General features: G+C 40.2%; 1 long non-coding RNA gene across 8 annotated transcripts in view; it reads left to right on the top strand.

The window, feature by feature from the left end:
• LOC139045987 (uncharacterized) overlaps nucleotides 1–26,030 on the top strand; it is a 366,411-nt gene that overhangs the window by 257,299 nt on the left and 83,082 nt on the right. For all 8 annotated transcript variants that reach the window (XR_011505563.1, XR_011505562.1, XR_011505561.1 and 5 more), the window contains one exon: nucleotides 21,901–22,106. This is a non-coding gene — a long non-coding RNA (uncharacterized lncRNA). The remainder of the gene's footprint in view (nucleotides 1–21,900; nucleotides 22,107–26,030) is intronic.

The following is a 26,030-nucleotide window of genomic DNA, read 5'->3' as shown; positions in this document are numbered from 1 at the left end:
TTACATCTGATGGCTTAATCACTTTTCCTACTGATAAAATTACTTCCAAATGTTATCTGAGCCCAGATTGAGTACATTTGATGACAAAAAGTCCACTAAATTTTGGAGTCCATTCAGTCTTTGGGTACCACGTCCTTGGTATTGGTCAGAAATCTGATTGTTTCCATCTTTGGTGACTTTGTACTGGACCCATGTAGCTAAACTGAAACTATAATTCTCAGAAGCCCCTTCTCAAAAATTCCCTTGTGCGGTTCTGGGTTAGGCTTCTGTACAAGAGAAATATGTGCAAAGTTTCAGAGGTGCAAATGAAGGAGCAACCAGTTTGCATGCTCTGAAGATCAGTGTTAGGAGCCAGGCACTGTGCAGCTTACACTTGTTGTCATTCGTCTCTGGCCTCCTGTACTGGTATGGGGCTGTGCTTGGGTCTCTCCTCTTCTATCTCCTGTGTCATCTCCTACATTGGCTTCTTCAAGTCCTAGAACAAGAGTGTCCAGCTCTGTGGTGAAGGCACCACCCTCTCCTGCAGGTCCACCTCATCATCCATGTTAGAATTGGTGAGAGACATGGGTCCCAATTTTTCCTTGCTCACCCCCACTTCACATCCAGCTCCCTTCTCAATTGCCTGCCTTCTTGAACTATAGCAATTCCAGACCAACAGACACAGCTCCTACAATTGCATAAGATTTAATTCCTTTAATAAATTCCTTATTTTATATCACCCATAGTGATGTATATCACTTCCTGATCAAACTCTGACTAATAAACTATTGTTCCATTTCTTCCCTCTGGTGGCGCACACAGTCTAACATGTGACATATATCTGAAGACAACTATTGGTCTCCTCTTTTTCCTATCCACAGTTGCCTTTTCTCTAGTTTAACACCTATAATTCCTTCAAGTATTCTTCATTTGACATGATTTCCTATCCCCTCATCATCCTGAAAACTCTTTTCTTGTTATCCTCTACCCCTCTTACAGTCTACCCAAAATGTTACCCAGGTGGGTTATCAGCAGATAGAAGGAGTGACTCTGATCCTTTTTACTCCAGATATATAATTGACTTGGTTGGATTAGCAGGTTTACCATCTCACAAATCTCATTGAGCTGAATGCTTTAGAATATCCACGTGACAAAATGGTACCCATACGGACACACTGGGACTGTATTTGATGTCATTTCTCAGATAGTTCCGCTCACTTCTGCGTGTCAAGATCTTCTTGGATCCTGCATCTATAGTTGTTGCCTGTCCCAGGTTTTGGTCAAAATGTGGAGTCAAAAGACTTGAGGTGAAATCTCAGCTCTGCTGTTTTCTAGCTTTGTTACTTGAAATGAGTAGTTTAACCACCGTGTCTCACTTTCCTCTCTGAAAAATGGGAACTAAAATGTTTTAACTCCTTTATCGAATAGTAGTGAATGCACAGAGTAATAGTGTATGTAAAGGTGTTTGGGGTAAAAATAACCCACCACACAAATCTTAGTTTTTCTTTCGCAGTCTCAAAATATGATAAATATTCTTTCTTTGGCTTCATCCAGGTCATTGGTTACAAAAAAAAAGTAAGGCAGAAGCACCACGGACAAAACCCTATCTCTAGGGACCTTCCCTAGATGGCATTGATTGGGTGTTGATGCCATTTTGGCTCAACTGTTTGTTGGTCTAACAAAGTGCCCCAGCATTCACCCCATATTTTTACATCTTGTCCTTTAAGTTGCCGTGAAAGTATTTGTCAGAGTCCTTACTCAAGTCCAAGTATATTTTGTCAGATGTATTTCCCTGATCTGCCAGGCAACTAGCCTTGTCCGAGAAGGAAATGAGGTTTGTCTTGTCCCTATTGAACCCAAACTGAGTGCCAGGGTTGTTGCTTTCTTTTCTGAGTAGTCACAAACCATTCCTTTAACGATTTGCCAAGAATGTTGTCCAGGATCAACAGTAAGTGCCCTGGTGGTGTGTGGGATTGGGATTCTCTCTTTTTGTTTCCCTTTCCTGTCTTTTTGAAAGTGGGAACTTTATTTTCCTCATCTCCAGTCTTCTGGCACCAATTCTGTTTCCCCATCAGTATTTACAAGAAGGGAAATTCAAGAGCAATTAACATTTGTTGCAGTCCGGGTTGCATTCACATTGCCTTTCTGGTAGATCAGCTTGTTTTTGCTGAGGTCGTGCTAAATGCATAGCAGTTAAAATCCATGTAATCAGGAGATCTTAGAAATGTATTCCTATGTATTAGAAATGCATTTTAAAGTCTAATTGTTCCTTTCAGTTCCCTTGTGAAAGTGAAACCAACAATATAAAAAGCTAATATATCATTAAGGACATTGTAATAACACAATTTTATTGTTGGAAAAATGCTGGATTTTTTTGTTTTTTAAGAAGAGCCTGAGAGAAGCCCATTAAATGGAATTTTTACTTTGCCCAATTAGTTTAATATGGACATGGACAGATGAGAAAGTGATTTGCTCTTAAGGTTTTATTCCAAACAATAATACTAATAAAACTAGCTATTTAGCTATTAACTATTATAGTCTCTGCTGTATATCAGACATTTTACTTTTATTACCTCACTTAGTACAATTCCTCGGCAAGGTAGGGGTTTGTACATTTTGGAAATGAGAAAACTGAGACTCAGACAACTTAAGTAAAATGCTTAATAAGTGCCAAGCAGGACTTTGAATTTAGATCATCTGATTGCAGAGCTGCAAGTTTTCCATTACACCACAATATAACTTTAAACAGCATTTTCCATTTGACTTTTAAATTTTTTGCTTATTTAATATTATGATGACCATGCTGAGTGACCTTTAACTTAGGCCGTGTCAGTGGGAATTGCTTTAATAAAGCTGTGGTAGATTAAGTTGAGTGATTGTTGAGTTGGACTGCTTTATAAATTTTAGATTAAAGAAATTTACCAATGGAAAAGAGGTACCTTTATCAATTGCTGGTCATAAGTGGAGATTTTGCTGTTTTTTTTTTATTATTATTACAAATCAGTTAATGGTTCTATCCTCTAACACCTCGTCAATCAGTGCGTAGAAGTTTCCATCGATAAGGCTACCTCACCAAAAGAAATCAATTCTCCTTTGTCATTTTGACAGGAATTAGCTGTAAAGGTGGATTAATCCAGAATGCAATAGGGAAATACCTGCAGGCTAAGGCCAAAACCTAATTTTGTAAAATCAAAATTGTCATAAGAACGTTTCAGGATCGATGATTACAAAAGGCTTGCCCCTTGTTCCCGTAGTAAGGATTAATTTGCCTCTCCAACATAAGTGTTGAAAACTACTTTTGTTTTTTCATTTCTCCCCTCCAGTCCCATTGCCAGATGCTGTAGAAAGGCTTGAGATAGTGTGGGCTCTGTTTCCCAAGGCTTGCTTTGGAATTTAAACCATTTTAATAGGGAACTGTATAAGAAAATCTAGTGTAATGCCTGAAAAATGTACAGTTGCAGATCTGCATGGGGCTGTTTGCTGGCTCTGATACAAGATTTCTGTAAGAGTGGTCCAAAAGAATCTTTGGAAAGAAGACTTTTCATTAACACAGGCTCACCAGAGGAATGTTTGAAGCAGTGCAAGCACCGTCAAACCAACAGCTCTATGCATACAGTGTTCCTAACAGCACGTTGGAATGCAACAACCCCAGAAGCTGCATCTCTGGAGTCTTATTTTAAAAGGTGATTGCAAAAATGTCAGTAGTTACCATGATTATGGTTAAAATTAGAGCATGCTATTTCCATAGTACTTATGGAAATTCACTTTTAAAGAAGTTTAAAAATTAGATGTTAAAAATCCTCTCTACTTAGCTATGTGGTATAAAGTATTTAGGAAACATTTATGTTTCTTCTAGTTCATTTTTTTTTCCCCAGGCTGAAAAATTTGAAACCATTTTAGTTCCTTCCTTTGAGGATATTGCCTAACTTTTTGATTTATATAACTTTTGTAGGTCAAGTTCTTGACTAGAAATCCATCTAAATAAGGTTTACTTCTGAATCCTGGTGTTAAAATAGTTTTGGGGGAACTGGACATGACCAAATGGTTTTCCCTAATGTAAGACAGTGAGCACTGAATGGTTGTTTTTTCGTTTAAAAAAATTTGTCACTATTTTAGGTTGCCATAATTTGTAGAAATTTGAAAGTAGTTTTGTATGCTTTTTTCTCCTGTAATATATTTGGAAACCTTTGAAGAAAAGGTTTACATTTTTATTGTATACTGTAGTCCTCCCTTGTCCACGGGGGATGCATTCCAAGACCCCTAGAGGATGCCTGAAACCGTGGACAGTACTGAATCCTATATATACTATGTTTTTTCTTATACATACATACCTAAGATAAAGTTTAATTTATAAATTAGACACAGAGATTAACAACAGTAACTTTTCTTGGGCATATCCAAATTGCCAGCGTCACCACTTTTGCTCTCTGGGACCCTTATTACATAAAATAACAAGCCCTGTGATAATGCGACAGTCAATCTGATAACCAAGATGGCTCGTAAGTGACTAATGGGCGGATAGTGTATATAGTGTGGATAAGCTGGACCAAGGGATGATTCACATCCCGGGCAGGATGGGAGCAGGACAGTGCAAGATTTCATCACACTACTCAGAATAGCACACAATTTAAAATTTATGCGTCATTTATTTCTGGAATTTTCTGTTTAACATTTGTGGACCACGGTTGACTGCAGGTAACCCAAAACTGCAGAAAGCAAAACCGTGGATGAGGGGGCACTACTGTATAACTTTTATCTATAAACCTTGATGCTGGACAGTCTCTCTGGATATTTCTTAAGGAAATCCCAAATACCAGGTCAGTTCAATTTGCCATGGGATAAGTTTTAAGATAATTTCTTGATCTCTTGGTATCTCTTAATACTTGACTGCTAGAGTAAGTGATTAATATTTGGTTTAGAAATTCTATGGGATGTTTAAAAAAATGGTATAACTCTAATATATGATTACTATTTTCAGACTCTTTTAGTCAATACTTTGGGTAAAAAAGAATACTCATGTCCCTAAAAATGAAAGCTTTGTCCATTTTCCACAAGTAGTAATCAAATTTTCACCTAATTAAAAAAAAATTGTTTTTAGCTTGCTTCTACTTGTTTAAGCAATCCTATAAGTGACTGATGTCTTGAGTCACCTTAGCCACAGGGAATGCAGCCATGTTAAATTACGCTGTTCTTAACTTTATTATTTTAATGCCAAATGTGAGACCATATGCTGAGCCATCAAACAAGTCTCTGTAATTTAAAAGGGATTGATTCATAGAAAGTATATTCTTTGACAATAACAAAATTAAATCAGAGGTTAATAACAGAAAGCCATCTAGAAATTACCCTCACATTTAGAAATTGAACAACATACTTCTAAATAACCCATAGGTCACAGAAGAATATATTTTGAAATGATGATAATGCATATCCAATATATCAAAGTCTGTGAGAGATGCAGCTAAAGGAGTAATTCGAGGGAAATTTGTTGCTTTAAATGATTGTTAGAGAAAAAAGTAATGTCTTAAAAACATGCAAATATAGTTGGTAAAACTATTAAGAAATGCAAAACAAAAATGAAAAGAGTAGTTGCCACTAAGGGAAGAGGGTTGTGATCTGGAAGGGACCCACAGAGGGGCTGCAAATGTTCAGTTTCTTTCATTGACATGGAATATGGGTGTCTGTTGTGGGTTGAATTATGTTTCCCCCAAATTCATGTGTTGAAATCTCAACTCCTAGTACTCCAGAATATAACCTTATTTGGAGATAAGTTCTTTAAGGAGGTGATTAAGTTAAAATGAGGCTGTTAGAGTGGGCCCTTATCCAATCTGACTCATGGCCTTCGAGAAGAGCAATTTGGACACACAAAAAAGATGACAGGGAAGCAAAGCCAAGAGGATCCATGTGAAAGAGGCAGCAAGAGGGTGACCGGGTGACCATCTACAAGTCAAGAAGAGAAGCTTTGAAAGAAGCCGAACCTGCCAGCACCTTGATCTTGGACTTCCGGATTCCAGAGCTGTGAGAAAATAAGTTTTGTTGTTTAAGACACCCAGTCTAGGGTACTCTGTGATGGCAGCCCTCGCTGACTAATAGAGTGTCCATATTTTTAAAAAGTTCTTCATTCTTACATGTCTTAAATATTTTTATATCTATTCAATATTTTATGTCAATTATAAATCAATAGTAATATCATATGAAGTCAAAGTGTCCTTCTGTGTCAGACAATGGTAATGACGTTTTCAGGACTCTGGTTTCAATGTTTAAACTTATGGGAGTTGCCGTGTGTACATATCGCTTGTGGTAATTTTACATATCTCAAATTTGTGAGGGTAAATGAGAAAATCTAGGTAAAGCTCTCGTAACACGTGCCTGGCACAATCCATGTTAGCTGTTATTATTATTAAGACTATCATTTATTATTATGTTTGTTTCTTTGCAGTTTAGTTTTCTTCTGTGGTATAGGCTCCAAAATAAATCTCACATAATAGATCTTGGGAAAAGGTTGGTGAGTTAAATTTGTTGAGAATATAGCTGTTACCTGCTGGCCTGAGGTTAAAATATTTGGGTGCAAGATTGTGAGTTTCCTCTTGGGGACGGCTGCGTCACTGTTGTGCCTCCAGCTGGAGCACGGTTCTCTGTCTTTTGGGATTGGGCAGCAGCCGCAACAGATAATAAGAGACAAATTTCTCATTTCAGGGCTACTTCTGCCTTAGGCACCGCATCTGTACTTTTTCCAGAGGAAGTCAGGGAAAGGAAGAGAAGGGAGGGGCTCGTGCTTTGGAGCTACTTAGACCTGGGTTTGTGGACCCGAGTGGCACACGGGATGTGGGTGTGCACATGCACACACGTATGTGCTTAACATGAGGCAAATATAAATTGTTATTTGCTCTGGGAATAACACCGATAGTCAAAATGCCGTTGAATGAAGGATGAAAAGAAGTCTACGTGGAGTGTGCTGTTATTAGAGAGCAATGGGAATTAAACAATTTCTCCCTAAAAACTCTCCCCCTAAATAAATCTCACTCTTGCTCTCCTTCTCTTACTCTCTCTCCTACTTGCTGGCTGGCTGGCTGGCTTTCATTCTCTCTGTCTCTCTCTCTCTTTTCCCATCATGCTTGAGATTCTAGTTAAAACCTTACTCTTTGGATTAAAGACATTGTGACCCCTTCAAGAGTTCATTTTTAAATGATGAATATTCTTGGAAAGTAAGACGGCTCCACATGAGGGATTGACTCATTGTATTGCTTTCCCATATGGTAGCTGGACTGAGAGTAAGGATGGAGGAGTGTAGCTGGAGAGTTGTCCATCAATTGGACTGTGGAGTCTTCTGTCCAGAGCATATATTTTTAGGGACTTCGGTTCTCCACCAGACCATCATAACTTTGTGTTTTCATTTTGATAATAATAATAATAAACTGATATAAACACATTCTGAATCATCTGAATGGTAATGTTATGACAGGGTCATCCCATTAAACTTCAGCACCTGTGTTTACATTTGTGCCTGCCTCTCCGTCATAGTCTTTGTTTCTGGCTAATGATTGATTTATAAGTGATGAGTTTATACCAAGTTTAGGCTGGATGACATCCTTTTCTGATATAGGTCGAATAGAAGAAGTGGTGGGAGAATTGAGCCATACTGCTGTCCAGACTAACATAAGCACTCTTAGCTCTAAAGAATTTTGGCTGTAGCATCAGTGCCATAGTCAGGCAGCAAGTGACAAATTAGTTGTTGCCAAACCTAATCTATTGCAGTCAACTAATACTGTTAAATGAATTCATGTTGGTTTTGTAGCTTTTCATGAATTTTTCTTAAAAATTTATTTCGGTTTTATAGTTCTGTAGGAGTTACAAGCTTAAGGAACTTAAGGAGTTTATTCATAGTTGTGTTTGTGAACGTATTTTGAAAATCTAATAAAATAATTTAGGTCAATACTGGGAGAATGAGTAGACTTTTGTAGATTTCTTAAGTTTAAGAAATTCTGGTCTGGTGTGTAGCAGAGAAAGTCAGGATGGGGGTGAGTGCTGTAATGAGGGATGCTGGGGGACACGTGGGAGGGGGCACTTAGGGTGAGAAATTGGACATTTGGGAATGAAGAGAATTCAGTAGGTTGTTTTGTAGTTGTCTTGGATGAATACAGGGGAACTCGAAAAGGATTTCAGAAAGTTCCCCCAAACCTGATCTACTTCACATTTTGAATTACAGCTGACACTCGGGGGTAGCCATTAAATAGTGAAAGACCTATCCCAGCCAAACCCGACATCTCTCTTCTGGATTATTTCAAAAACAAATGCATTTCTAAAGCGATTCATTATGAAAATTGAGGTCAGTGACCTTTATAAAGCAAGGTGAAGTGGTTTTGGACCCTTTCCATTTTGCTACTGGCGGGTCCACAGGCCAAATGTGGGGTCTTACACTTGCACAGAGAGCAAATGGAGTCAGCAACAGTTAAGACAGAGGGTAAGCCTGTAGCCGGCGAGGGCTGGCTCCCATTGCCCGCATAGTTGATGGGGCCTCATGCGGGTGCTGAATTCCTGTGTTTAAACTACTGTTGAGATAAGATTACTTTATTTTTTATGTCCTTTGCAGTTCTTCATGAACTAATCCCATTTTTAGATGGGTTCAAAGATGAATCAGCTTTATATTAAATTCCTAGAAAGGAAGTTGTGTCCTTAGATCCTCCCGTGGTTGACACATATTTGCAGGAGAGGAACTTTGCAGGACGTGTGTTTGCAGGAGGGCTAAATGACCTTATAGTCTCTTTTAATTTAACAGAAGTGTGACCCTAAGTCTAAATAAAAATGCCAAGGTCTTTTTAAAGTAAACATAGGTTGGAAAGTTAACATATTGCTGATTATCTCTATGAAATATTACTACATAGAAATAACAATGACAGCACAAAACAGAACATGGGGTTTTATGACTTCTGGGCCTTTTGGCATGTTAGCATAACTAGCTAAGCACATATCCTGCAAAACTCAGGCATTTTTATCATACTAAGAGTGTGTTAATTAGACCCAAATAAAATTTTAGAGTCTTTTTGTTAAATAATAGAATTACCACTAGATTTTGTTAGAGAAGATGTAAAATTGCATGTTTTTATGTTTATAAATATTTATATTTCATTACATATAGCATTATATATAATGAGAAACTTATGTTTTATATATTACATATAGAATGAGAAACTATCTTTTAGGGAGCTGGCCTGGTGGCATAGTGGTTAAGTTCATGTGCTCTGTTGTGATGGCCCAGGGTTCGCCAGTTTGGTTCCTGGGTGCAGACCTACATAATGTACTGCTCGTCAAGCCGTGCTGTGGTGGCATCCCACGTAGAGGAACTAGAAGGACTTACAGCTAGGATATACAACTATGTACTGGGGCTTTTGGGAGGGGGTAAAAAAAAAAGAGAAAGATTGGCAACAGATGTTAGCTCAGGGCCAATCTTCCTCACGGAAATAAAAAACCCTTTAAAATAAAAACAAAATAAAGAATGAGAAACTTTCCAATATATGCTGTAATACAAAACTGTTTTCATTTTGTGTGCTTACCACTTAATCTGTTTTGTTCCTATACCCTGTGGAGGGGAGGAGTACAGTGAGTGGAAATCAAGTCTTTCCACCTTCAGAGAAGGAGGAGACCATATTCTCAAGGAGAGTGTCAACTTCAAGCTGATTTGAAGCTGGCTTGAGTTCTCAGCTTATGCTCTGTCACTTCTACTTTCTATCAGCAACAAACGCCAAAAAGCAGTCCTTCTCAAAGGAAATTAGCAGGGTGGGAAGAAAAGGGAGGAATGAGACTTGACTTTTAGAAAGAGTGACAGTACTGAAAATTTATATGTGAAAGAACTACACCAAAATTAAGTCACCTACTGAAAAGGTAAAAAGATATCGTAGAAGACATGAAAGAAAGATGAGGTCCAAAGATAAAAACAAAAATGATGTAGAGTGTGAGATATAGGAAAATATTAAGAAATAGAGACGGGAACGAAAGAACAAATAAATAATAACTGGAAATAGTACCAAGTAGATTCAAGTTGCAGAGCTTTCCTCAAATGACACCTATTAAGACTTTGTTAAACTCACATTTATTTGATAATGAAAGAACTTCTGAGTGTTCTTTTAAGAGTTTTTCAGCTATAATAAGATGAAAATATTTGCTCCTTCTTTTTTCCATAAAGTATTTATTAATGTGTTAAATGAAATGAAAGAACCATTAAAGCCTAGATTTTTCTTTTGAAACTTTTTCCTTCGATCAAGGAAAGAGAGAAAAATATTGATATCTTTCACGTTCATAGTGACTCTACATAGAATGACCTGTTCCTGTTGTATATGATGCTAAAACCATGTGCACGTAAAAACATGGTAAATATGTGCAAATGAATGACAATGTAACTCAAACGTGCAACTTCCACAGCTATGCCAGTAACAGAATTATAATTTAGATTGCTTTATGGATTTCCCTGTGACGATGATTGTTTGTCTAAAGTTGTAATTTTACCTCCCCTGCAGGACGTGAGTAGGACTTAGGGACTGTAAATAATTATTACTAATGAACGCCCACAGCAAGCCTTTTCTGTTCCTCTTGGAATAAGTAATCCACACAACAGTATGGAATAGCATTAAAGGGAGCAGGATAGAGGTTTGTGTCTGTGCTCATTTAGTCACTGCAGTACCAGCCTTCAGGATAAGTCTACTTAGATCACAGGGATGTAATAAGGCTAATATATATCACATGCTTTCTGGGTCCTAAGCAGTGTTGTAATCATGTCTCGGATGTTATCACATTGAAACTTCACCACCCGATGGAGTGGATATTATTTTATCCACATTGGTCAGATGAGGAAACTCAGAGAAGAAATTTGCCCCCGTCAGATACCTAGGACGAAGTGGAGCCAGGATTTGAATCAGGACCACTTGCTCCAGGGCTTTTAATCAATCCTCTACTGCTTCCCGAGGGCAAGTTTGGATGCTCCCTACTCTAAGCCCCAGAACAATAATTCTGATTCTGGAATTACATAATGAACTGCTTTTGTAGGTTCTCAGCCATCCTGTACTCAATGGTATATTAATTATTCTTTTCACCTGGTTAAGAAAGTGTAATATTGACTTTTAGGCTAGCCATCTTCCTGTCTGAGTGGTTTTTCAGATGTCATACTGGTAAATATGTATTGTGTTCTCTCCAGGTCTATTATCCAGTTACTTTGAAGTCTGGAATTCTTTGTGAATACTCTGCACCTTCAGACTTCTGTGAACTTTCTTAATTTAATTTGCCAAAATCAGATACTCCTAGATGTGAACTTATTTCCTCCATAGAGATGGATATGCCATATGGTTGCGGTTGTCTTTAGATAGGCTGGTGTCATCTGAAGGTCCCCTGAAAAGAGGAGAGTCACATGCGTGTCCTGGAGAGGGGATAAAATCAGACTTGTGCACATACAGGCATACATCGTTTTATTGAGCTTTGCAGATATTTTGTTTTTTTACAAATTGAAGGTTTGTGGCACCACTGCATTGAGCAAGTCTATGGGCGTCATTTTTCCGACAGCGTTTGCTCACTTTGTGTCTCTGTCACATTGTGGTAATTTCACAATATCACAAACTTTTTCATTATTATTATATTTGTTGTGATCTGTGATCTTTAATGTTATTATTGTAATTGTTTTGGGGTGCCATGAACCACACCCGTATAAGATGGTGAACTGAATCAGTAAATGTTTGTGTGTTCTGACTGCTCCATTGACCTGCTTTGCCCACATCTCTCTCCCTCTTCTCAGGCCTCCCTATTCTCTGAGACACAACAATATTGAAATTATGCTAATTAATAACCCTACCATGGACTCTTAAGTTTTCAAGTGAAAGGAAGAGTCTCTCGTTTCTCACTTTAAATCAAAACTAGAAATGATTAAGCTTAGTGAGGAAGGCATATCAAAAGCTGAGACAGGACAAAAGCGAGGCCTCTTGTACCAAACATCCAGGCTGTGAATGTAAAGGAAAAGTTCTTGAAGGAAATTAAAAGTGCTACTCCAGTGAACACAAGAGTGATAAGAAAGTGAAACAGCCTTATTGCTGATATGGAGAAAGTTTCAATGGTCTGGATAGAAGATCAAACCAGCCACAACATTCCCTTAAGCCAAAGCCTAATCTAGAGCAAGGCCCTAACTCTCTTCAATTCTGTGAAGGCTGAGAGAGGTGAGGAAGCTGCAGAAGAAAAGCTTGAAGCTAGCAGAGGTTGGTTCACAAGGTTTGAGAAAGGAAGCCGTCTCCCTAACATAAAAGTGCAAGGTGAAGCAGCAAGTGCTGATGCAGAAGCTTCAGAAAGTTCTCCAGAAGATCTAGCTAAGGTCATTGATGAAGGGGCCACATGAAACACAGATGTTCAATGTAGACACAACAGGCTTCTATTGGAAGGAGATGCCATCTAGGACTTTGATAGTTAGAGAGGAGAAGTCAATGCCTGGCTTCAAAGCTTCAAAGGACAGACTGACTCTCTTGTTAGAGGCTAATGCAGTTGGTGACTTTAAGTTGAAGCCAGTGCTCACTTATCATTCCAAAAAATCCTAGGGATTTTAATCCTTAAGAATTATGCTAAATCTACTCCTCCTGTGCTCTATAAATGGAACAACAAAGCCTAGATGACAGCACATCTGTTTATAACACAATTTAGTGAATGTTTTAAGCCCACCGTTGAGACCTACTGCTCAGGAGAAAAGATTCCTTTCAAAATATTGCTGCGCATTGACAATGCACCCGGTCATCAAAGAGCTCTGATGGAGATGTGTGAGATGGATGTTGTTTTCATGCCTGCTAACACAGCATCCATTCTGCAGCCCATGGATCAAGGACTAATTTTGACTTTCGAGTCTTATTATTTAAGAAATGCATTTTGTAAGGCTGAAGCTGCCATCGACAGTAATTCTTCTGATGGATCTGGGCAAAGTCAATTGAAAGCCATCTGGAAGGGGTTTACCATTCTAGATACCGTTGAGAACATCCATGGTTCATGGGAAGAGGTCAAAATATGAGCGTTAACAGGAGTTTGGAAGAAGTTGATTCCAGTTCTCACGGATGACTTTGAGAAGTTCAAGGCTTCAGTTCAGGAAGGAACTGCAGATGTGGTGGAAATAGCGCGAGAACTAGAATTCGAAGTGGAGCCTGAAGATGTGACTGAATTGCTGCCATCTCATGATGAAACTTCAGTGGATGAGGAGTTGCTTCTTATGGATCAGCAAAGAGAGTGGTTTCTTGAGATGAAATCTAGGGACCATTCTGTGAAGATTGTTGACATGACAACAAAGGATTTAGAATATTGCATCCCCTTAGTTGACAAAGCAGCAGCAGGGTTTGAGAGGATTGACTTCAGTTTTGACAGAAGTTCTACTGTGGGTAAAATGCTATCAAACAGCATCGCATGCTACAGAGAAGTTGTTCAGGAAAGGAAGAGTCAATTGATGTGGCACACTTTATTTTCTAATTTTAAAATGTTGCTGCAGCCACCCCACCCTTCAGCAACCACCACCCTGTCAGTCAGCAACCGTCAACATGGAGGCAAGACCCTCCACCAGCAAAAAGATTCTCTCTCGCTGAAGGCTCAAATGATAGTTAACATTTTTAAGCAGTAAAGTGTTTATTTATTTGGCTGAGGAAAGTTTGCCCTGAGCTAACATCTGTTGCCAATCTTTTTTTTTTTTTTTTCGCTTGAGGAAGATTTGCCCTGAGCTAACATCTATGCCAGTCTTCTATTTTGTATGTGGGACACCGCTGCAGCATGGCTTGATGAACAGTCTGTGGGTCTGCACATAGGATCCGAACCCGCGAACCCTGGGCTGCAGAAGTGAAGTGTGCAAAATTAACCGCTATGCCACTGGGCTGGCCCCACCCAGTATTTTTTAATTAAGATATATACACTATATTTTTAGACATAATGCTATTGCATCCTTAACAAACTACAGTATAGTGTAAACATAACTTTTATATATGCTCTGGAAAACTAAAAAATTCATGTAACTCAGTTTATTGCCTATTTGCTCTATTGTGGTAGCCTGGAAATGAACCTGAACTATCTCCCAGGTATGCCCATACTGCATAAGCATATCTGAAGTTACAAATTTTGACGTACAGAGTAAGAGGTGGATTCTGTGATTACAGAAGGTATGGAAATCCCAATGCTACTCCCTTTTCTAAACGTCTGAGCATGTGCCGTGTATATTAAGTCGTTCTTAAGGAATCGACAAAGGAATCCTTTGAGATGTCGATTTGTAGACCTCACTTGATTGTGTCCTTTTGGTAATTTCTAAACTAGGCCAAAAGATTTTCTAGAGAATATCAATATGCCCAATTATTAAGTGTTTTGAGTCATTTTACTGTGTCTGTCATTTAATTCTGAAAACCGTGTGTGGCACGGCAACATCATTTGAGTGGCTACTGGCATGAGTTTTCTAATCCATGAAGATTTAAGTATAGAGTATCTGCTCTGTTGGAACAAAATACTGTGTATTAGATATTGTAGTAAAAACTTAGAGCTTAGAACCTAACCTATTCTCAGACAGTCCTTGGGCAGTTGGAGGACCAGACATATGCACAGCAAATAGAGATTTGTAGTACGGACAGTAGGTGAGTCCCAAACAAGCGTCATTTTATTTGGGGTGGCCTTTAGGGGAAAGGAAAGACGACATCATGTGTGGGAGACGTACAAGGTAGGATTTTATCTCAAGTGTTAAGGAATTAAATTGAACAAAATGATTGAAGGTAGAAATTCCAGCATGGGGAATGGTCTGAACAAAACAGTGGAGCAAATGCCTGTTGAGGAGGTGGGGAAGGAGATGGACTTGACTGGAGGAAAGACTTTTTATGGAGGAAACTGGGGTATGAGATCTACATTGCTCATCAGAGTTGTGAAAATATGTTGTTGATGAGGATTAAGGGTAATTTGGGGTCAGACGGTTAAGTCTTTATTGCTGAGCTCAAGGGTGTAGAGCAACATTTTCCAAACTGTATTCTACGCAGCCCTGGTGTCTCATGAAGTGTTTTGTGAAAATGCATTCTATGATCAAATAAGTGTAGGCAAGACTTCACAAAGTTCCTCTGGACTTCTCCGTCTTGAGTTTACTAATATGTACTGTGCATTTCCAAGAATGATAGCATGCCGTGTGTCTCACACTTTGAGCTCAGAGTCTTTGTTTCCCAGAATACCCATCAACAGCTACCCTGGATGCTAGTTTTCTGTTTTATGATGTTTGGAAAAACAGGCTTAGAGTGTTCTGTGTAGGATGAGGCATTAAGAAACATTTCTGAAGAGGGCAATAATAAAATATGATTTTAAGTTTTATACTGCTTACGTCTGCCTATAGTTTTTTATTCTCGTAGGCATAGATCTAAGCAGCTAAGATTTTGGAAGTACAGAGAAATCCTAAAGTTTCATGGAATGCCAACGTCACTTATAGGAAGTAATTTCAAGGTATTTTTCGAATTTATTTTGTTATTTAAATGCTGAGCTTCTGGCTTCTGTTATTCTCACTATTGACGCTGAATTTTAAAGAGTTTTTCCTTGTTGATCCAGCTACGTTAGCATTACGTTGGGCATTGGGTACTGTTGGGGGAGTGAGGGAGAGAGAAACATGGCCACCCACGTTTCCTATAACATTCTCCACACCACCATGGTGTTGACGGAAGGATTCACTAGGACCTCATGTAATGGATAAGGACTGAATATCCTCGTGTAATGGATAATGGTGGGGCTGAGGCTGTTTCCAGTCTCTGGCAGCTGTTGATAAAGCTTTTAATGCTGTTTCTAGCACACTCCTTCTGAAACTCCATTCTGACGATTTGGCCTAGTAGAACCATAATGACGTGTGTTCTGTGTTGTCAACTCTGGATTATCATAGGATCATGGAAGATTGAATCCAAAGTTATTCCTCTTCTACTCATATTTGAAATAGAATCACATGGAAAATTGCATTTCATCAATAAATCCTTGGTTGCTTTCTTCTCTACCTTTTAATAGTTATGTTTAGGAGCGTTTCCGCCTCTAAATTTTGAAATAAAGTAGCAAATAAGTACGTCTTAGATAAAATTAGCCAAATGAGAACAATTGATGCAGAGAAATGTTAGGAGAATCAAAAAATACAATTAATTTGATTGTTGGTTGTGAACGCCTTCAATTAAAATCTATTCTTCATAAATACAGGTTGAAACATCAGTTTTTAATGAACGTTGTGATGCTTCCCAAGGATCGTGTGCCAGATGCTTGTATAATTCTTGTAAACTCAGATTTAGACTGCAAGCAGGGAAAATGGGAGAAAAGTTAAGAGTAAGTGTAAAATAAATCCTTCAGTATCTTAAGAACAGTACTGCATTTAGTCCAAACTCTACTTTAAAAAGTAGCCAAAGGGGGCCAGCCCAGTTGCACAGTGGTTAAGTGCGCACGTTCCACTTCAGTGGCCCAGGGTTCGGTGGTTGGGATCTTGGGTGTGGACATGGCACCGCTTGGCAAGCCATGCTGTGGTAGGCGTCCCACATATAAAGTAGAGGAAGATGGGCACGGATGTTAGCTCAGGGCCAGTCTTCCTCAGCAGAAAGAGGAGGAGTGGCAGCAGATGTTAGCTCAGGGCTAATCTTCCTAAAAAAAAAAAAAAAAGCTAAAGCTGAGTCTTTCAGGAGAATCGATTTTTTCAGGACTGAATGCTTCCAGCTTGCCTTTTAGTATAGCCCGTTCCATTTTCCTATCACCCTAAATGGTCAAGAGTTCCTCTGCATCCAAGTGGAATCTTTAAAATTTAAACTATGCTCAGAAAGTGTCTGTGCACGTGTGCACGTGTGTATATGTTGCTATTTTCCTTTGGTTTGTTTGTATCTGGTCCTCTTGGAGATTTTTGAAATAATCAAAAAACGCTTATGTCATAGACAATGTTTACTGCCTTTAAACAATAGTTTACTTTTTGTTTTTAAATGGGAGACGTGGTGTTGGAGCGTGTGTTTGACAAACAGGATAGACAGCATGAGCTTGAGTATGGGACTGGAATCCTACTGATTAGATTCAAGTCTTGGCTCCACCACGTACCAAGGATGTAATTTTGGGTCACTTAGCTTCTCTGTGCCTTGGTTTCTCCTTATATAAAATGCCGTTGGTGATAATAGTACCAACTGCTTATGGTTTTTGTGCATATTTAAGAGCTTAGAACAGTACTAGATATGTAATCAGTATTAAATAAATGTGGGCCATTATTGCTAAATAAACTAGAACAAATAAATGGTAGACATTATTTTTAGATTTTATTCTTTGAAAAAATGATTTCTCTCTTACTTTGGGTGGGTTACTGCAGGAGAGGGTGGAAATGAGACAGGAGGGCAGTGTAAAGTTTTTTATTTGTAGTAGGATCGCTGAGACATTTTTAACTGGAAGATAAGGCTTAATGGTTAAATGTGTTTATGTATATGCAGAAACCATATCATTTCCCCCCCCAATTAATGACAAGCTCCAGAACCCTCTGTCTGTCTGTGCAGCTGTGGAAATGACTCCTAGCTTTGTGTTCTCTGCCAGAAGCTTGACAACAACCCAAGAGAATATTTGGTTTTCCTTCCAAGTTTGAGAACCTTCTGTGGCTCTTTGACACTGAAGCTCTCAGTGTGTAGGGTCCTGAGAAACCATACACATGTATGTCAGTGGTTGTTATTGCAGTTGTCAATGGCAAGCGGAGACAGGCACTAAAAATACCAGACCCTCCGTACCTGTTGGAGACATTGTTTGTTTTTTCTTTTTTGTCATGGTGTTATGTGATTAAAATGAAGTTATTAGTTAACCATAACTTATTCACATAGTTAAATTCCATAGATTTGTATTTAATGTCATTACGGAGCATAAAATTGACAGTTTGATATTTTAGGATGGCTCTTGCTTGTTAGATGTTTGTCTTTGAAATATTTCGAGAATTATGTTCCCTGTATAAGTTCAACCTTACCTCTGAAGTACTTCCAAGTTCTTTGGTTTAGAATTTTTCCTCATAGTTTGCCACTAAAATCAGAAGCTGTGATGTGTGTTTGAGACATTCCAAAACCTTTTCATCCCGTAGCCTCTGAATTCTTTCTCTGAAGGGTTTCTCTAAGCCTATATTTATTATTTCAACTTCCTTCCAGAGTGATGACTTCTTACCCTCCGTCTTCAGTCTACGGGGCTCGCATTGACTCTGATCCCTACAGAAGATATTTCGTCTGGGTTATACCATCAAATTCAGAATCATTTCTCAAACTACGTCCACCTTCTTCCTTCCCAGTGCCTTATTTCTTGATACCCTTACCCTTCTGATTACTGAGGTGTAATCCCAGGTAATTTTTAACCTTTCCCAATTCCTTATCTTCTTTATTCACGCAGTTACTGAAACTTTTAAATTCTTTATTAGTTCTCTTTTTTCCCAGCCATCTCTCTTTCAGCTTTTTCCTTCTACCCTGGTCGGGAACTCATAGCTTCATGCTCAGATAGCAGTAACAGCCTCCTGACTAGTCTCTAAGACACAGGAATTCTGTTCTCTCTTCCCCACGTAGCTTTCTGGTTAAAGCCCGTATTGTCTCTTTCTCTCCTGATTTGAGATTTACAGTGCTTCTGAGTAAAGCTTGGCCTCAGTCAGCTCGTCATCACTTGGGCCAACCACCAGTTGCTCTTAACATCCTCTACTCTGCAGCAAGAATTTACTTTTTATGCTTAGTGTCATAACTTCTATCACATCGGGGTCATTCTGAACTTTTATCGTTCCAATCCTTTGGAATCTCCTTCACCCATATTTTCACTCATGTATCTTTTGCCCATTCCTTATGAGCTTCAGCTCGTGTCTTCCCACTCTCCTTCATATATGCTTCTCGCTTCAAGGCTCATAACCCTTATTTTCTCTCTCTCATTTCTTGCCTTGTATGAATACTTAACTGTTACCTGCACATTTTTTATATTTCCATTTTATGTTTTCCATGTTTATATTTCTGTATTTTGTATTTTCCATTTAATCGGTTTTCACTCCCTAAGGGCAAATATTATTACTTACATTTACATTTCCCCTCAGTATGGTTTATATAGTAGGCACTAAATTTAAAAAAAGTAGAATGAGTCCATGGTCAAAACTTGGGGGACTCAACATATGCACCGCACTGCTATGGATCAGATGAGTTTTTTTGTTGTTGTTTTAAAGATATGCTTTTTTGTGTGTGTGTGAGGAAGATTGGCTCTGAGCTAATATCTGTTGCCAATCTCCCTCTTTTTTTTTTTTTTTCCTCTCCAAACCTCCAGTACATAGCTGTATATCCTAGTTGTAAGTTCTTCTAGTTCTTCTATGCGGGATGCTCCCACACCATGGCTTGATGAGCGGTGTGTAGGTCTGTGCCCAGGATCCAAACCAGTGAACTCTGGGCCACCAAAGTGGAGTGCACGAACTTAACCACTACACCACCGGGCCAGCCCCAGAACCTTATTTATCTTAACATACACGATTGCTTGAGGATAGGGATTATATCACAGTCCTTTGCATTATACCTTGCTGCCTTCCCATGCTGTCACCCCTACCAGACTATCTAGTCTGGAATTTCATGTACTTGGATGACTGTTTCCTTACTTAGGTTAGGAAAATTTTCAGCTATTATTTTTTCAAATATATTTTCTGCCCCTTTGTCTCTCTCTTCTCCTTCTGGGACACCTATAAGACAAATGTTAGTGCACTTGATTTTGTCCCAGAGTTCCCTTAGACTGTTCTCATTCTGTCTAATGCTTTTTGCTTTTTTCTGTTCAGCTTGGGTAATTTTCTCTAGTCTTTCTTCCAGTTCACTGGTCTGTTTTTCTGTATCCTCTACTCTGCTATTGAGTCCCTCTAGTGAATTTTTCATTTCCAGTATTCTTCATTTATGATTGGTTCTTTTTTATATTTTCCAATTCTTTGTTGATGAGCTCACTGTGTTCATCCAGTGTTCTCCCAATATCTGTGAGCATCTTTATGAGTTTTTGTTTGAACTCTTTGTTGGGTAGGTTGCTTATTTCTGTTTCATTTAGTCCTTTTTCTGGGGTTTTGTCCTGTTCCCTTGCTTGGAATGTATTCTTTTGTCTCCTCGTTATGCCTCTTTCTCTGTGCTTATTTCTATGTATTAGGTGATACAGCTATGTCTCCTGATCTTGGGGAAGTGGCCTTAAGTAAGAGATGCCTTTTGAGGCCCAGCAGTGTGCTTCCCTCTCGTCACCAATCCAAATGATCTAGGAGTGACCCCTTTTTGGGCTACTTATGTCCTTCTGCTGTGGCAGGGTTGCTCTTAATGCAGGTACCCAGAGAGTCTAGTCTTTCCTTCCCTGGCCAGCTGATTATAAATCTGGTTTGGGGAGCCTCAGCACCATTGGCTACAAGGTCTAACAGCACACTCTTGTTGCAGTTTTCCTTTTAGTTGGGTAGGTAGCCAGTGTAGCTGGTTGCTAGGCTCAGGGGCTTACATTTGCAATAGGCCTCAGGCCTACAAGGCTGTTGTCAGTTCTCTTAGGAGTGCAGCTGAGTGGGGCTGGCCCTAGGCATGGGAGCACTCAATTGTTTCAGGTTTTAGAAGATGGAGCTGATCCTTTTATGGCTATTCATGAAGCACAGGTCTTCTGCTGCTGATAAGCCTCACCCCCCCACAGGGCCACACACACTGTCAACACAGTCTGGTCTGAGCACACTTCCCAGCCCCCTGGAGTGTACCCCAATGCCCCACTGCAGAGGCCCACTCCTCTTCACCAATGGCCCCCACAGTTCACGTGGTCCTCACACAGGCCCTGGCCCACAGAGGTAGACACACTCACCTGCCTGTAGAGGATCAAGGCACCCAGTCAATGCAGGGTGACAAGTAGCCTAAGGGCTTGCTATTGGGTGTGGCCAGTCCCTAGGGTGGGCTGCCTGCCCTGGCTGAACTGGATTAAATCTGTGCTCTAGTGGGTGTGGCAGACCCCTGAGCTAACAGGCCAGGGGAAGAACTTCAATGGCGTCTGTTTGTCTGTGTCAGCACACCTGAACTAGGTGATAACAATGGCCACTACCAATGTCTCCGTCTCCAGAGAGGTCTCTCCTCTCACCGAGATGCACCCAGAGCCTACCAGGTGAGGCTCTTTTCACCAAAGGACTCTCAGCCTTCTTTCTGGTGATTTTAGGTTGCTGAGACAGGTGAGTTTGTGCGTGGGCCCTTTAAGACCCAGGACTTTTTGGCTTTCGTCTGATAGCTTTTCTGGGGGTATCCCTGCTGCAGTTAATAGCCAGCAAAGCCAGATAGTAAGACCGCTGTCTCAGTTGTTCTGAGTCTGAAGGATGCTTATAGCAGTATCGGCCCCGCTCTGGACCTCACTCCTCCAGGGAGGGCTGCGTACCTTAGGGTGTCTCCCGCCTGGCTGGCTGAGAAACTCCGCTGCTCCTGAAGGTGGCTTTTTTCTCTCCAGAAGGAATTTCTACCTCTTCTGCCTTAGTCAGGACTGTCCCTTGTTGTGGGGGTTCTTTCTATCCAGTTTTCAGTTTTCTATCCAGGGTAATTTTCCCAAAAATAGTTGTAACCTGGTTGTGTTCATGGGAGGAGATGAGTTCAGAGTCTGCCTTTGCAGCCATGTTGACAAGATCTCTCTCTACTCTGGAATTTCAGATGCTCCTCTCTCTAAGCCATTTCCACGTTTTAGCTAGCACCAGTCATTATAGATCACATGCTAGATGGGGTAGCTGCTTGCATCTTGCCATAGAGCACTGAACACCTGAGCATTTTGGTGAAGAGGAATATAGAATCTATAGCTGTAGGGCACAAATGAGTCTTTTTTGCATCTGATTAACATACATTTTCTTCCTCATGTAAATCTGTGTCTTTATTAATATTTTTCCTCATCTCTTTTCCCAGGTGGTCCATATTAGTCCATATTAGTGAACATACTGTTTTTTTTTTCTCTTCGTAGGATCTGCATTGACTGCTCCAGCAGTGGCTAACTTGATGTCCTCTGCAAATTTAAAAAGTGTGCCACCTTTTCCATCATTGGGTCATCCCTGAGGTCATCATGGACCATCCTTCTCAACTGTCCATGATCCGTGGGTAGCTGTTCTCTGTTGTCTGTTTCACCAGATGTCCTCAAAACTAACAGACAGAAAAGGGAAATGGCTAATGGTAGGTCCTTTTTTTCTTCTTCTTAGAAAATTTCTAATTTGCTTTTAAGTGCTGCCAATGCAAGATTTTTCTTATGAGTGGGTGGGATGAGTATAGTTCAAAAATATTGTTCTTAGGATATGAACGTTTCAGGAATCTTTTTTGGATCCCTTTCATAGTGATGAAAGAGCCCATTACAGATAACTTTTTCGAACATTCAAACAGTTCTGACATTCTAAATTTCAAATCCTAGCGTTCCACTGGCTTCTGGCTGTCACCCCTAGCATTGACCCACCCATACCTTAAGCCAGAGACGAACTCATTGTGTCTGCTCTACTCTTTCTCATTTGAGTTTTGTATTTCAAAGGTTGGTGTTGTCATTTACCTTCTGCCCCTATGCCCTACCAATTACTCATTCCCTATTCTAATCACTTGCCATGTCCTCCAAATATTTTTCTAGTCCCTCACCATTTTCCATTCTTATGGCTGGCCTCGATCATCTCCAACCTTGGCTGATTCATTCCCCTTCTTACTGGGCTATACAGTCTACTGTGGATACCTTACCCTGCCCCCACCCATCTGAAATGGATCCCATTGAGTTATTTCCCTTATTGACTAAAGAGCACATTTCAAGCTTTTTAGCATTTCATGCCCCGTCTGTCTCACTTCCATAATCTTCTCACATCTAGATCCACTGATGTCCTTGATTTGATGGTCGAGTCATGATCTAGTTCCTGAGTTAGTCCCAATCAAGCCAGCGTGCATGGAAATGTTTGCCATCCCTTCTTGCCTCTTCCAGGATATCCAATGGACACTTGAAATTAAGCAGCTATCCTAGACCGGAAATTTGGTGGCCCATTGATGACCTCTGAGTTCCTGTATCTCTCCGATTGCCCCTACTGCTATTCAGAGCCAGCTTCCTTTCCCCATGTGTCATGATTTGGTGGCCGTGATTTGCCTTTCTTCCACCCATCTTGTATTGGCCTAGTCTGGGCTTTTACCTGGGTCCCATGACCTAACTTTTGACCAGTTTCTCAGTTTAGTAATGTAGCCTTCCTCTGAGGCTTCAGCCTGGACTTCAACTTTTTCGTGATAGTTGAAGTGCCTTCCATCTGAGTTATTCTCATCAAGACTGGTGATCGTGACGGCGAAGAGCATGTGGGGGGATGACTCTTTGCTCACTGTGTGTTAGTTTCCTATCACTACTGTGACAAATTGCCACAATCTTGGTAGCTTAAAACAACAGAAATTTAGGTGTTCACAGGACCACACTCCTACCAAAGGCCTGGGGGAGAATCTGTTCCTTGTCTTTTCCAGCTCCTGGTGCCTGCTGACATTCCTTGGCTTGTGGCTGCATCACTCCAGTCTCTACCTCCATGGTCACCTTGCCTTTTCCTCCTCTCTCTCTAGTCAAATCTCCTCCTGCCTCACTCTTGTTAGCATGGCGCTGAGTGCATTTAGGACTCAACTGGATAATCCAGAATGATCTCCCCATCTCAAGATCCTTCATTTAATTGCATCTGCAGAGTCTTTGCCATAGGAGGTAACATTTACAAATTCCCAGGATTTGCCTTTGGAGGCCATTATTTGGAATACTGTGCTGTGTTTTGCCCACCTAATATGGGCCTGCTCCTTCTCCTGGAAACCCTGGTCCTGACCATTCCTGAGTCATGGTTAAGCTTGCCAAGCCCTTTGGCTTCTCTGCCTCCTGATCCACCTCCCCCACACCTAGAGAATTGGCCTCAGCCATGCTCTCAGTTTCCCTGGAGTCTGTCTCATGCTGGGGGCCAGCACCACCTCCCCTGCTCCAGTCCATTGTGCCTCGGTCTTATACCTATATTGAGTAGTTATAGAAATTGTCAAGTTCCTTTTCAAAAATATGTTGTGAACTGCCTCCCTCTCTCCCACAAAGACCTTGAAATTCAGGCCCTCCCAGATTGTCTCTGTGGTGCTTCACTTAACTAGGACGTATCTAGACATGCCGTGGGCTGTGGGCTGCTGTTTACTTATCTAGGATGCCCTTTCCCCGTCTTCTGTATTTGGTGACGTGTTGTTCATTTTGGAAGGTTCTGTTCAAGGGTCAGATTCTCTGAAACTCTCCTGAACCCCTCCCTTCTCTCCCATTCCATGAGGAATTCATTTCTTCTTCCCTCTATTCTTCCTCAGCACTCTGTTTATACTTGTTTCCAGCTCTTACCACATTCTATTCTACTTTATTGTGTCTCTGCCTCCTCCGAGCTAGACTTTGAGGTTTGTGAAAGCCAGGAATAGGATATTACTCATCTTTTTTATTTTAACCTGACATGTGACCCACAGTAAGTGCTTGATATAATCATATATAAAATAATATGTTTAATTCAAATTTCAAACTTTTCATACTTCAGAATATCTCTGGGTATATAAATATTTAATACGCTTCTCCCAATTTCCTTATGAACCCCAAAGTAGTTGTTTTCTTTAGGTGGCTATGTACAGGCCATTTTGGCTTTTGTTCCAGTACAAATTGATGAAAAATACTCTATGTATTCTCTGCATAAATTTTATTCAGTGTGAGGGGATCATTACACTTACCTGCCTAGGAAACCAATTTACTTTAACGTGAGATTTTACTAAACCTGAAAAACTACCAGAGTAATGTTGTCACTTGTCTTCTTGTAGATCAAGACCTTGAGGCAAAGAATTTGGAATTTTACCTGTCAGAATTGCGTTCTTTCGAGTTATTGGCGATCTGTCAAAACAGGACTGTTTTTTTCCCCTCTCCCTGGATGTTTTTTCTTGTCTGAGTAGATCTGAATTTCAGAGTTCTTTCCTCCCCCTTTTCATTGGAAGGTGAGGACAGAATTGCCCCCCGCCTCCCTGATCGTCAGTGTTGTGCCCTGTGAGGTGTCTGCCATGTTGCATTGCTGGTGTCCATTTCCTATTTCTAGATCCTTGAGCCTCTTAGGAGTTTTGTAGAAGGTGCTGGTATTTTATTACATTGCATGTCTTCTGTTCATGAGGAACTCACAGGGCTTTGAGGATTTTCCTTTTTGATATCTAATCTTGTAGCAGCTCTCTGAGGTAGGGTGGCATGAAGTGTTATCTCCATTTTGCAGTTATTATAACAGAGGCAGGGCACAACTTGATGTAGGCCCTACAGCACATCAAGGGCCGAGTGGAAGATGTCTCTCCAGTCTTTCAACTTCTCTTTCAGTGATCTAGATGCCAGATGACTTCATTTTAATTTTGTGTGTGTGGAAGGAAGATTGGCTCTGAGCTAACATCTGTGCCAATCTTCCTCTATTTTATATGTGGGATGCCACCACAGCATGGTTTGATGAGTGGTGTATGGGTCTGTGCCCAGGATCTGAACGCATGAACCCCAGCTGTTGAAGTGGAACATGCAAAGTTAACCACGATGCTACTGGGCCGGCCCCTTAATTTTAATTTTTAACATCTATACTCATTTTGATTTTGCATGAACTATTATTGTCAGCACTCATGGTAGCCAGTGCTGCAATTTTAGTATTAATTTTTCTATCTTTTGTATCCCTTCTCATTTGTGAGAATACTCACTCGTGTGTTACGATCAAAAATTTTATATTCTTTCAAAAGAATCTATACACAAAACTGGGTTCTGCAAAGGGGTTATTTGGTCTGGGGACTACATGCAAATATATGAGACTTCTGCATTATCAACTTATCTGATACCTTTTTTTTTTGGAGGAAGATTGGCCCTGAGCTAATATCTGTGCCCATCTTCCTCCACTTTGTATGTGGGATGCTTACCGCAGCATGGCTTGATAAAGCAGTGCCATGTCCGCACCCGGGATCCGAACCTGCGAACCCCAGGCTGCCCAAGCGGAATCTGTGAACTTAACCACTGCCCCACTGGGCGGCTGCTTATCTGATACTTTCTGACTAACTTTCTTGTCAGTCAAATATACCATATAGATATTAGCTGTA

The sequence above is a fragment of the Equus asinus genome, chromosome 8 (genome assembly GCF_041296235.1).
Source record: "Equus asinus isolate D_3611 breed Donkey chromosome 8, EquAss-T2T_v2, whole genome shotgun sequence".
Taxonomy (NCBI): Eukaryota; Metazoa; Chordata; class Mammalia; order Perissodactyla; family Equidae; genus Equus; species Equus asinus.
This window is presented reverse-complemented; position numbering and strand designations above follow the sequence as displayed.